Source organism: Anopheles aquasalis, chromosome 3, assembly GCF_943734665.1.
Source record: "Anopheles aquasalis chromosome 3, idAnoAquaMG_Q_19, whole genome shotgun sequence".
Taxonomy (NCBI): Eukaryota; Metazoa; Arthropoda; class Insecta; order Diptera; family Culicidae; genus Anopheles; species Anopheles aquasalis.
Genome location: NC_064878.1, coordinates 55,219,516 through 55,231,048, shown reverse-complemented (window position 1 = coordinate 55,231,048; position 11,533 = coordinate 55,219,516). Strand labels below are relative to the sequence as shown.

The 11,533-nt window shown below is 48.6% G+C and overlaps 1 protein-coding gene across 3 annotated transcripts in view; it reads left to right on the top strand.

Annotated features, from left to right (window-relative positions):
- The first annotated feature begins 1,278 nt into the window (after positions 1–1,278).
- LOC126579184 (phosphatidylinositol 4-kinase beta) overlaps positions 1,279–11,533 on the top strand; it is an 83,413-nt gene continuing 73,158 nt past the window's right edge. For 2 of the 3 annotated variants that reach the window (XR_007608426.1, XM_050242555.1), the window contains exons 1-2: positions 1,279–1,430; positions 2,232–2,459. The gene's annotated coding sequence lies outside the window, so the exon portion shown is untranslated. Of the gene's footprint in view, positions 1,431–1,982; positions 2,109–2,231; positions 2,460–11,533 lie in introns of those variants that run through there. The other variant, XM_050242556.1, reaches the window with a different exon arrangement.

Here is an 11,533-nt window from a genome sequence, read left to right as displayed (position 1 = left end):
TCTATCCTGTTCGGCGTAAGGCCTTGCGGGCCAGCCAATGCCGTGAGTAATCATTTGTTCGCGACCAAACTACGTAGCATGTTGAATTCGGATCAAGGGTGTTTCAGCCCGAGTGTCCTTTCACGACCACGACCGACGAGCAATATAATGCGTGCGTGACAACCTTGAATCTCCGCCACATCCCTAAATCGGTCCATTACATTTATTACGACGCGCCAAAGCGGCCTTTTTTGTTACCAGCGAGTTTGGGTGGGTTCGAATAGAAGGCAGTTGGTTCCGATGAGTGCTGTGCCCCGCGTGGCACGCGCCATGCGTTCCCTTCTTGGAACATCCGCGGGAAATGCAGGCGTTTCTCTCGCTCTCGGCATATGGGGTGCTAAGTGGCAGCGCCCCCTTCCGATATACGGTAGCATTATCCTCGTTTTTGGATTTGGAAAACAAAATGTGATGAAGGGGAACAACCCTGCAAGATACGGGCGCAGGGGATTCAGGGTAAAAGGGCGCGTAAACTCGTGGCGCGGCCGGGAATCGGAATGAGTAATTTAATCATTACGGTCGCGGGAACAATACCCAGAAGCCCACATGACGCCGATGGAACGACCATATTGAGGAGGACATTCGCTGAGATGGATCTCTTTTCGGTTCGATTCGGTTCGGAACATGTGTTCTTCTGGGGGCACATTGTGTTTGCTAGCGTGAGGGCAAGTAGAAAACAATTTATTTAAATTAATCAATATCTACTGAAGATGCGGGGATATGCCACAAATCGAGTTATTGTTATACAATTCCGTTTTGATTGAGTTTAAATTCGGCGTGTGTTTCTGTTGCAGTTGATTGCGTACGACGATCCATTCAGTTCTCTTCTTAGCAAACAGTCCGGAATAAAGGAGATCGATTGAAGATTATAAAATGGCGCGTTCGCCCATTCTTTCCAAGGACGATCATCCTCCTGCATTCAGGGGCATTCACTATACCGGGGATTCAGCAACCAAGGCGTACTAAATAACCTGCTGAAGTCATTTGCCAAGGCCCGAAAGGCGAAACGCGAAGGTAATAAGCAAACATTTGCATGATAAGGACGTGATATCATTCCCAAAAAACATCGGAAAAGATCGAAAAAACATCGCCTCAATTGAGGGCTTGACCACGGATGTCAAAAATCAAAACCAATATGGCGGCGACCAGTTTCCTTAATACACTTTGAGCCAAGCTGTTCTTGCGTGCGTGCCTGCGTGCGTGCGTGCGTGCGTTCGTGGAAGCCTTCTCTGAACCGTCGAGCGATGCACATCGTCGTTCTCGTCGTCGTATAGTTTGATTAAAAGTTTGTGTTTTAGCAGGTTTTCAAGACCGTGCGTGGGTCCGTGCTAGTTGTTCGTGTGTTTTCCCAAAACTGTGCACCAAAAACGAGCGTCTTTTGAAGTGAATAAAAGGTAATGGCCAACATCACAGAATCGCGCCGAAAGATCCCCGCTATCGAGTGGAAGCAGCGGCCGAAATAATCTGTTCCATAAGTGACCGCCCTCCGTTTCCGGTGCACCCGTGACTGCCGTTGTGTGTTGTGTTTCCCAAAAAAAATCATTTCCAATCCCGCCCCGGATGTTGTTTGATGCCCGATCGGTCGCTCGTTTTACTGAAAAAAAAAAGATAAAACAGTGAGTTTGGGCGTGTGTTCGAATGCATTTCCATGTCCATGCAATGGTATCGTGATTAGTTTCGCTTGTTTTAAGAATTTCTGGTAGTTTTCCTTTCGGTGAAATTGGTCGCGATTGAGCAGAGAAAAAAAAAACACCAGAAAACAAGAGCAAAGAAAAACGAGAGAAAAAAAAATCACGCTCATTGGTGTGCGTGACAAAGCCAGCGCTTCTGCTGGTGGTGTGCGTGACGCCGCAGGTCCGTCCGTGGCGTGCCAAGTTGCTCCCGAAGTTGTTTGTGGATGCCACCAATCCGACTACGGGCTGGAAAAGTTGTTGGAAATTATGTGGAAAAATCCCATCCCAGCTCCCATTTTCCCGGCGTTGCATTCTCGGAAGTTGTGTTCGCTTAAAAAGCTCAATAATAACAGCAATCCGTTCCGCTGCGCCTCGGGTCGCAGTGCAATCTTGTGAAAAGTACTCCCAAAAACGGCATCCGCTACAGATCAACATCAGAAGTGTAGTTTCCTCAGCACCCAAGCAACCAAGTGCAAGTGTATAATTCGTGATTTTTTCCCTTAATTTTCCTCCTCTATGCAGCAGCAGCAATTTCCGTGCATTGTATGTGTGGTGTGCGTGCATGAAAAACCAATAGAGAGAGAAAAGTGTGGTGTGTCCAGCAGCTGTGAGTGAGTGTGTTGTGTGAACATCAATCGTACGTACAGCAAGGGGAGGGAGAACAGTGAATTGCATCGAGTGCATCGAGTGCATGTGCAGCAGAGGAGTTATTGGCTGCGATGCCGTTCACCTTCCAGCAGTAAACAAAAGGTAAGCAAGCATCTCCTTGCAAGGGCGAAGAGGGATCATCCAGCTGGTCGGGAGGATTCCAGCTGCTGCTGCCCAGAAACGGTCCGTTTAGCAACGCGAGTAAACGTAATGAATTTTCGATTGCTTCGATCGCTTCGATCCCTTCGCTGATACACGTGGCGTAACACACAGCGAAACGTGAGATCCGGCAGCATCCGTAGCGTTGCGCAAACATCTCAAGTCCCCCCCCCCCCCCCCCCGGGGGATGGGAAGGGTGGAAAAATGAATGGGCTTTTGGAAAATAAATATCATACTTTTCCATTTCAATTCATGTGCGGCCTTTCGGTCCGGCGCCATGGACCTTGGAACACTAAAACAATGTGCCCCAGCTGGTGGCCTGTTGGTACTAATAATTCCGCGCCGTAAATCATTACACACTGCGTTCAGGTCTTAGATGTGACTCCCAAGCGGGCTCTGGAACCAATCCGTTGGCAATGGCCAACGGTGGGTGGCTTGAATAATGTGGAAACATCATTTCCACAGACCAATAAGCATTAGTCTTGGTTCGGATTGAGGCTTGAGTTGTGGATTGGGGGATAGAGGAGGAGGAAGAGGGCGCTAGAACAAAACGTGGTCCTGGTCGCTTACACTCCTGCTCCCGGTCGGGCAGACAGACCAACATTGCAGAGGCATCGATAACACGATTGCGAAAAACGAGAAACGAGAAAACGTCTTGGCGTAGGTGTTGTCCTCCAGTGCGAGAGAGGGTGCGTGAGAGAGAGAGAACTGTTTGGCTTTTCCTCCTCCCGACGAATGTCCTTCAATTTTTTTTTTTTGGGGTTTGGGAAAAGGGAACTCTAGGGGGTTAGGTCGTTTGCACTGTTGCGACGCGCCGTTCACTTCGTGCTCCACCACGCCATGGTTTGGGTGAGGGCGGGACTGGCGGGAGGAATTCCGGGACTCCGGTATCCTTCCAGAACGGTGAGTCAGAGAGTGTGTATCCGGGCGTGCGCGCACGCCAGCCCGCGTGTGTCTCTGTGGATTCCGAAGGGAGGACACATACCAACACGTGGATCGGCTCCAAGGATCGGCTCCACCAACGAGTATAGAAAGACCGGGCCGGCTGGTCTGATTGTATTAGTAGAGTTGGTGCACAGGTCCTTATCATCGTCGTATTGGTGAAGGATTTGCTCGCGAAGGGCGCGACCTTACCTACAATGCGATTGTGCTGCAAAGATTGTTGTTTTCCCGGTGGAAAACAATATCAAAATCCACGAGCGGAATGCAATACCATCGGCAGCATCTTGAGCTTCTCTAGCACCGAACACATTGGCTGGTTGGCCACCAACACACCGGCGGCACTGGCACTTCCGTGGCATGAATGAACTGCCGTCCGTCGAATGCGGACAAATGACACTAATAGGCGCAAGACGGAGACAAGCAGGCAGGCAGACAGCGACACGGAAGGATCTGCAGTAGGGTCGCCGCGTAGTACTACCCGAAGGGGGGCGGACTCCAACGCTCAAGGACGGTCCCATGTTGCGGACTGTTCTGTCTTGGCCTCGGCGACACGGCCTATGCGGTCGAGACAATCAATAGTCTATTATCCATCTGGCGGCTCTCTCTTTAGTGCTTTGGAGTTTTTCGTTTTTTTCCAAATGAAAACTCCCGTCTACTGCAAGGTGGTGCGAGAGAGAGAGAGAGAGAGAGAGAGAGAGAGAGAGAGAGAGAGAGAGAATTATATCAACGAGAGATCCTTTCTGGTCGCCTAGATTTGATACAAACTGATTTTCGATTGGATTTTCATGCGCCAAAAACCAGGGATTCCTTTTAGTTCATGCTTGGGAGTGATTTCTGGCATAGTACACAAGTCCTCTGGCAGCAAAAACTTGTGGCAGAACTTTCGTAAATAAATCCCCTTACATTGTCAAGGGATTGTTGCCCATTTCACAAAGCAAAATGAACATGTATATCTCAACCAGTGAGCTTGCCAGCCTGCCTGTTAGTCTATCAATCAATCCTGCTTGGAATAACACATTATTCCCAGGCAGCTCCGGAAAGAAAAAGTTCTCCAGAAGGCGTTCAGAAGGCCCCAGTTGTCCGGGGTGGGTCTGAGATGCGATGAAAAGTTAGAAGCGGAACTTACAACCTTTTCCCCCGCCCTCCATGTGCGAGCAACGTTCCCAGATCAACGCAAATTGGGTCTGCAGTAGTGCGCCGCTTTCCTCGCCGGAGTTTATCATGCCTTGATGATAATGATGATGATGATGATGATAGTTTTCGTGTTGTGCACACTTTACTGTGTGTTGTGTAAAGCAACTTTATGTGAAAGTTGGCCACAAAACAACGGCAGAAAGGGAAACTACTCCCCCTGTCTGTAGCCGCAGCTGCTTCATCTGTCAATTAGTGTCGAGGTTTTTTTTTCTGGTGGCCCCAAAATATGGTGCACATCTTGTGCAGATCATGAACCCTCTAGATAACCCTCTCCCGGGAGGTTGGTTAGCAGAGCGAATCATAATCATTGGCCTCTGTGCGCACCAGTATCTTCCTAAATTCCTGTCTCACAAAACCAGTTTCGTGGTGCAAATGGTTTGGAAAATCGTAGTTTTCCCTGCTTACCCCGTTGCATACCTTATCGGCACGGTGTTCCGGAGGTTAATCACCTTGCACAGCCCATCCGGAAGTGGCCAAAGGTGTGATCGACTTGGATCGCTTCACCACCAGCCAGCCAGCCAGCCACCCAGCCAGCCAGCCAACCAGCCAGCCAGAGCCTAATGATGATGATGATGAGGAACGTTTGTTTGTTGCAGCACTTTCCTTGAGTGCCGGGCCCTAGATCTCGGCTTCACGGGCCTAAACGAGAGGAGGCCCTAGCTCCGGGACTCCCCGATTTTAGGTGTGGAGTGGTTGAATTATTGATCATCATTTTGTTGTGGCTTTATTCCACCGGGAACAACACCCCACTCCGGGGCATTTGGCAACATGTTTTGTGTGGACCCCTCGTGCGAACTGCGGGCTGGAATTTGTTGTTGTTGATGCTGCTGAGGGGTTAGTTGAGCTGCTTATCTTCGTAGCTTCTCCCTCACGATGATACCGTTGGCAGAAGATGCGTAATTCCGTTGCCCTAGGTTCGGAGCCAGTTCCGTCGCCGTGTAGCATAATTATGTGCATTAATTTTGGGTTAATGGAAATTATGAAGGTTGGTTCTGTTTTATTCAGGTCCTCGAGCAGAGGCTTGCATATTTCCGGGGGGAAAAATCTGGAATTGACGAGTGTGTTTGAGTGCGAATATTTATCGCAGTATGAATCATCTTTTAAGATTTTTTCAGGACTTACAGGAAAATGCCAGCATATTTTTGAAGAAGACAACACTTTTTTGAGTATTTCTCTACAACAATTTCAAATAGAAATAGAAAATAGACTTAAAATTGATGGTAGACTTTAAAAAGAGTTCTAAGTTTATCTGAATTGCAAGTATTTTTTAAGTCTGGGTATCATCAATCGTCAAAGTCTGTCAGTGTTTGATCGCAAACTGATTTTTCATGAAACTACAATTCACTAAACAATATTTCTGATTAATGTACATATTCCAACTAAAAAAATCTGAGCTAGTAATGTCGCATAGACTTGGGACATTGCTGTTGCTCGTACGTGTTTGTCTCTTCCATGCTCACAGATAGTATATAAAGCGTATGTGTGCATGTCTTATGTCCTCGGAAAAAAGACATTTCCTTCGTTCCGCTTTCCACCGGATACTTTGGAGCATTGGGAATTCCCCACCCTCAGTGTAGCCAGCCCGTTTATCACAGACGCCCAAGCGCGTGAGGCTATGCTCATCGGTTGATTGCTTTCTGTTGTTTTTTTTTGTTACTTTATTTTTGAGAGTGATATGAATGCAGCGGGGACCAGTCGACGCCTGATAAGCACCTACGATTTGACGACGATTTTTGTGGATTGTCGCTGTGTTCCCTGCTGTCCGGTGGCCCCGTCATTCACTGTCTAGAACGTGCCGTTACGGCCGTGCCTCGGTCTGCATTCTTCCTACATTGATAACGGTCCAGTTTGGAAATGGAATGTTCCACCGATGGTGGTGGTGGTGTTGTTGTTGAATGGGACCGGAACACAGTTCAGCTGAGGAATTCGAGTTTATTATTTTTGTCCAGCCCAACAAATGTTCCAGAAGAGTCCACCGTTGGGTTCTTGCTGAAGCACAAAAAAAAAAAAAACTGGAACTCAAACTCAAAGGCAAATCACGCGGGTCGTCGTGGCGTTTATTAGTCGCACACACAGTAATTGCTGGGCACTTTTCTGGCGCTTGATAGGTCTGATTCGATCGTGATACGATCGGACGCAGCAACTTCTCGGATTGCGCCGAGGTTCGACGAGACATTCCACACGAGATAACGCTACAACCGGGGGGTGTTTTGCTTGATCGCATCCAGGGATCGCAGATTGTACGGCAATGCAGCAAAAATGCTAATTGGAGCGCGAATCATTCTCGACCCTTCGACAGTAATCTGTGTCTTCCATTCTGTATTTGTTGTGGAAGATTTGTTGCTTGTTTTGCAAAACAGAAGTTCATCCATTAGGTCACAAGGTCAGTGTAAACGGTCCGTTGTAGGTGTTGCTTTTTATACCTTCCATTATCCGCTGGGCAGTGTATAATCCAGGCATTAGCGCTTTGTCTTAGGCTCCTCGAAACCCTCAAGTTGTCCCGTATCCTGCCGGTGTTAAAGGATTATGGATTTTTTTTAGGTTTCCTTAAGCGCCAACTGGCCTGGGACACTGTTTGCTCAACTGGTTTTTGCAATTCCGAACGTCCCTCCGCATTAGCAGCAGGTTTGATCCATGACCTACGAGGCATTTGCGTTTTGCGGCATAATTTTTTTTAAAGGATAGCCCCGCGGGCCTCATTACAGTTCCGTTCCGTTCCGCAATCCAAAAATGTGGTCCCGCCGCTATGTCTAGAACTGCTTGCTTTTTTTTGCGGTAGGTCACGACAGGACGGTTACCCAACATAACATGGCGCAATTACTGGCGGCAGCACTAGCAGTAGCATTAGAGGAAGAGGTAATATAGTTGCGTCCGCGGTGGCTGCTGGTGCCTCGAGGTCCCTCGACAACGGCGCGACGGCGTCGTTTATTGATTTTCCACAACATGTTTGTGGCCGCCGTGGTGTTGTGTGGTGCGCGGACTAGCCAATGCCTAATTGGCCAACACAACGAGCCTGAAGGTTTCCAGTCCTGGCTACGAAACGAATAAGAATGGCCTTAAGGGGTATCCTGTGGCGTGTGTTGTGTTTGTGATGGACGGACCGGACCCCCTGGTTACGACGGCAATCAATTGCCGTTAAGCAAAAGGGGTAGCCCTCTGGTCCTATTGGAATATTTCAACATTCTCTTGAGACACACCAACGCCCCGTTAGATATAGTGCAAGATCTTGTCCGGTTTGTTGCAGATTACAATAGCTATTGGCGATTAAAAATTTATGCATTACAGATGCATTCGTGGCAGATTTATTAATAAATCGTTGCATTTTCACGATTCGCCGAACATGACCGTCTGATTCGTCTTTGCGCCCCCCCCAAAAGAAAGGCCAAGAATGAGTTCATCGCCAGTATTTTCGGGGTGCGAAGCTGTGGCATGGCCATTTTTAATGGTTGTTTGGGGGCCAAACATCACGCCAACATCCAGCCTTGCGTCGTGCGTGCGTGCGTACGTCTTTACGCCTTTGGTTCACGCCCCGATCCCCGTTTGTTGCGGTCTTTGCGGGGTTGTTTGGGTTTTTGCGGCTGTGTTGCCATGGCCAACGCCGGGCTGCTGGTGTCTGTCTTCTCATTGGCGCGTTTTTGGACCATCGTTGTTCGGTGGTTTGCGTCGTCTTCGAACTTCGACCAAAAATCCATTCTAGCATTCTAACCACCGGACTCTTCAAGGTGGCCGAGGTTGACCTTGATGCGGACGAGAGTCTAGAAGCTACTACGGGGCAGAGATACCGTTCCGGACACACGACCGGTCCGCAACCAAATTGGCAACACCATTACCACCATCACCACCATGACTGGGGCGCGCGTGTCGCTGACATAGTTGTGGCTTCTCACCGTTCGCTACGTGACAGTATGTGACGTCCAGCACCGTCAGTGACCCTGAAAGAAGCACCATCGCACCTTAAACCATGCGTGACTGATTGAATTAGCCGCGGGATCGCGCTGCGCGAGAGTATTGTTTTCGGAAGCCTTTCGGAAGAATTTAATGCTCCCTGAAATACTTTGGAACAAATTTTGGATTCGGGACTTTTTGGTGACTCGAAAATCTTCGGCATCAAAACTTGTCAAAGCGTGACGGACTCTGGGACCCAAGGTTTCCAGTGATCTGGCTGCGGACATTGAAGGCGAAAATTCGTTGGAATTTTGATTGAACTTAATTTAGTTGAGGGGAGGTGAGGAGAGAAAAGGTTTGGGGCAGTGTGTCATGACCCTCCGATTTTGGTTACTTTAGGGCGCGACAACCTGTCTGTGTTCGTTCCTGTGATGCGTGTGTTTGTGGTGTCATCACCCAACCCAAAAGGGTTTCACCATCAACATTCACAATGCGCGCGGTGGTCCAGAAGAGGGTCGTCGAAGCGTGCGTGCTCTCCGTGCTGGCTGGCTCTGTGATTGTTTGTAAACATCAACCAACACCCGAAGCACCCGACCACGATGAGACCCCGAGAGCGAGCGCACGCTCTGTCGTCCGCCACGATTGACGTTCGATTGTCAAAAAAGCAACAAAAAAAAAGGAGGTTACAAGGCGGCGACACAACGTGGTTGGTGGTTGAACGTGGAAGGGAGACCAGCATTGGAATGCGAAGAATGTGTGCGCCCAAACCGAGGAGACGCGATCCAATCCGGGGGGGAGGTGGTACGGCCAACGTGGTTCCGCGACACTAGTTTTACGAGTTTTGATGTTGGATTGGGGATCCATCGCGACCCCGGAGCGACCGGACGGTTTGTGGACCAGAGGATCAGGTTTTATTTTCAGTTTCTGTTCTGTTGGTTTCGTGTCGCGCCCGAACCGTTAGATGGTTCCGCGTTGGTTTCCGCTTTGAATGAATTTGAATGTATCTTCTTAGCGTAGTTGGCGAACATGTTTCGGTGAACATGTATAAACATAGCGAGCGTTAGTAGTGGCGATTTGGCCCGGGGGGGGGGTGGTATTTTTTGAATGATTACAACACTGATTTCACGTCATTGTCAGCATCTGTTAGTGTTTGGTACGCCATTTTTCTTTTGGGGAACATGTTTTTTTTTTATTTTTACGAAAGATTTGTTAAACACTAATTTTTGAATAATATTCGGGGGATTTTTCTTAAGGAACATAAAGATTTTACTTAATAAGCGACATCTTTTGTACTAAAAAAAAGTATTTGCAAACTTCACAGAAACTCGCCATAGTTGTCCCGTAAGTTGTGCACAGAAAAAGTGTACAAATTTTCAAACAGATCGGTGCAATAATTTTGCAGTTATGATTGGTTTTTAGTTGGAAAACAAAAGTTTAAAGTTTTGAGATGTCACTGCCTTGCTATCGCAACAGCTGCATCTCGCACAACTGTCAGTTTTGCTCGTCAATTTGTCTCCAAATTCGACACAAAATATTCTTGATTAGGCTCACAATTCATTTCACAAGATTCCGCCAACAGGTCAACCGCGACTAAGGCGAACCTCGTCCCACGTTTTTGACGGACGGACGTACGTACACTTCAAGCACCGAGACAGACAGGTCGCCGTTTCGTGTCATTTCGAGGGTGACGATGCTGAAAGCGAAACGACACCCCGAGACACATGGACTGCCGTGGTGTGTCCGTGGAGCTCCAGCTACGTCTCGAAGGTTTTGAGGCAGACTTTAGTCATTATGTTGCAGTTGTTGACCACGGATTGAGCTATGCTCGGTTGTTCTACTATCGCAACGCTCACAACATCTCCTCCAACACAACACGACCTCTGACTTGGATTTGGTCGGAATGTGGGCATTTCCTTTTCGTCCTTCGCATGCCATCGAGCACCATCGAAGAGGAGGGAGCCCATCAGCGGCCGGGCAACCCTCTCGACTGTCAAATAGTGGCTGTTATTGGAAATTAAGATTCAATTTTCGAATGGATACCCGAGTGTGACTAAAACAAACCCCCCCCCCCCCCCCCGCCCCAACAAAAAAACCCATAATCAATTCGTTTGTTAATATCCTACTCCTCCACCATCCCTCACTCTGCCATGTTAGGTCCAAGGATGACATAAATTGGCCGGAAATTAGAAATCATGTGGCACGCTTTAATGGGGAGATACACGCACTTCATTACCGAGGGGTGGCACCACCCGCTCCACACTGAGCGCTGATGCGAAGAGGAAGAGGAGGAGGAGGAGATCTCGCCGCTCGTGGAGTTTTAAACTTTAATTTGTGGATTGTTTGTCGCAAGCGCAGTTGTGCTTCAGCTGTTGTTGTTGTTGCTGCTGTTGCTGCTGCTGCTGCCTCTGTTTGGTCCGTTACCTCTTCGCACTATGCCGCCTGTTCCCGCTTATCGATCGAAGGAGATCCCTTTAACTTAAATTCGTTTTAATGATTCGTTTTCTGCTCTTCCTTTTCCACCGTGGCTGTGTGTTGAAAATGGTTCATTTTCCTCCTCCTTCATTTCCACAAAAATGGTGCCAATTTCTAAACGGAGAACGTGGCCCCAAAACACCACTTCCAAGCACCGGTACCTGGTGTAGAGATAGTAATTGCCGCGGCCAGCCAGCGCGCTTAACGAAGCACATAACCGCTTCTTGCTGCTGCTGCTGCTGCTGCTGCTGCTGCTGCTTCTCGTTCCTCTCGTTCCTGTTGTTCCACAACAAATAGGCCAACCTGTTAGATTATAGCCGGTGGTCCACCGCGGTGGATGACGCAAAATTAATCGAGAAAAGCAGCAGAATCGAAATCAAAGTAAACATGGCAGCCCCCCAAAAAAACTTAGGAGCTGCAATGTAGTTGCGTGCATCTAACCTTCTTCCAATCGTAGAAGGCCGCGTGGCGGCTGCGGCGACGAATCCAGGGCACCTGCCGGTCTCTGCCTAACCGTTTTCACG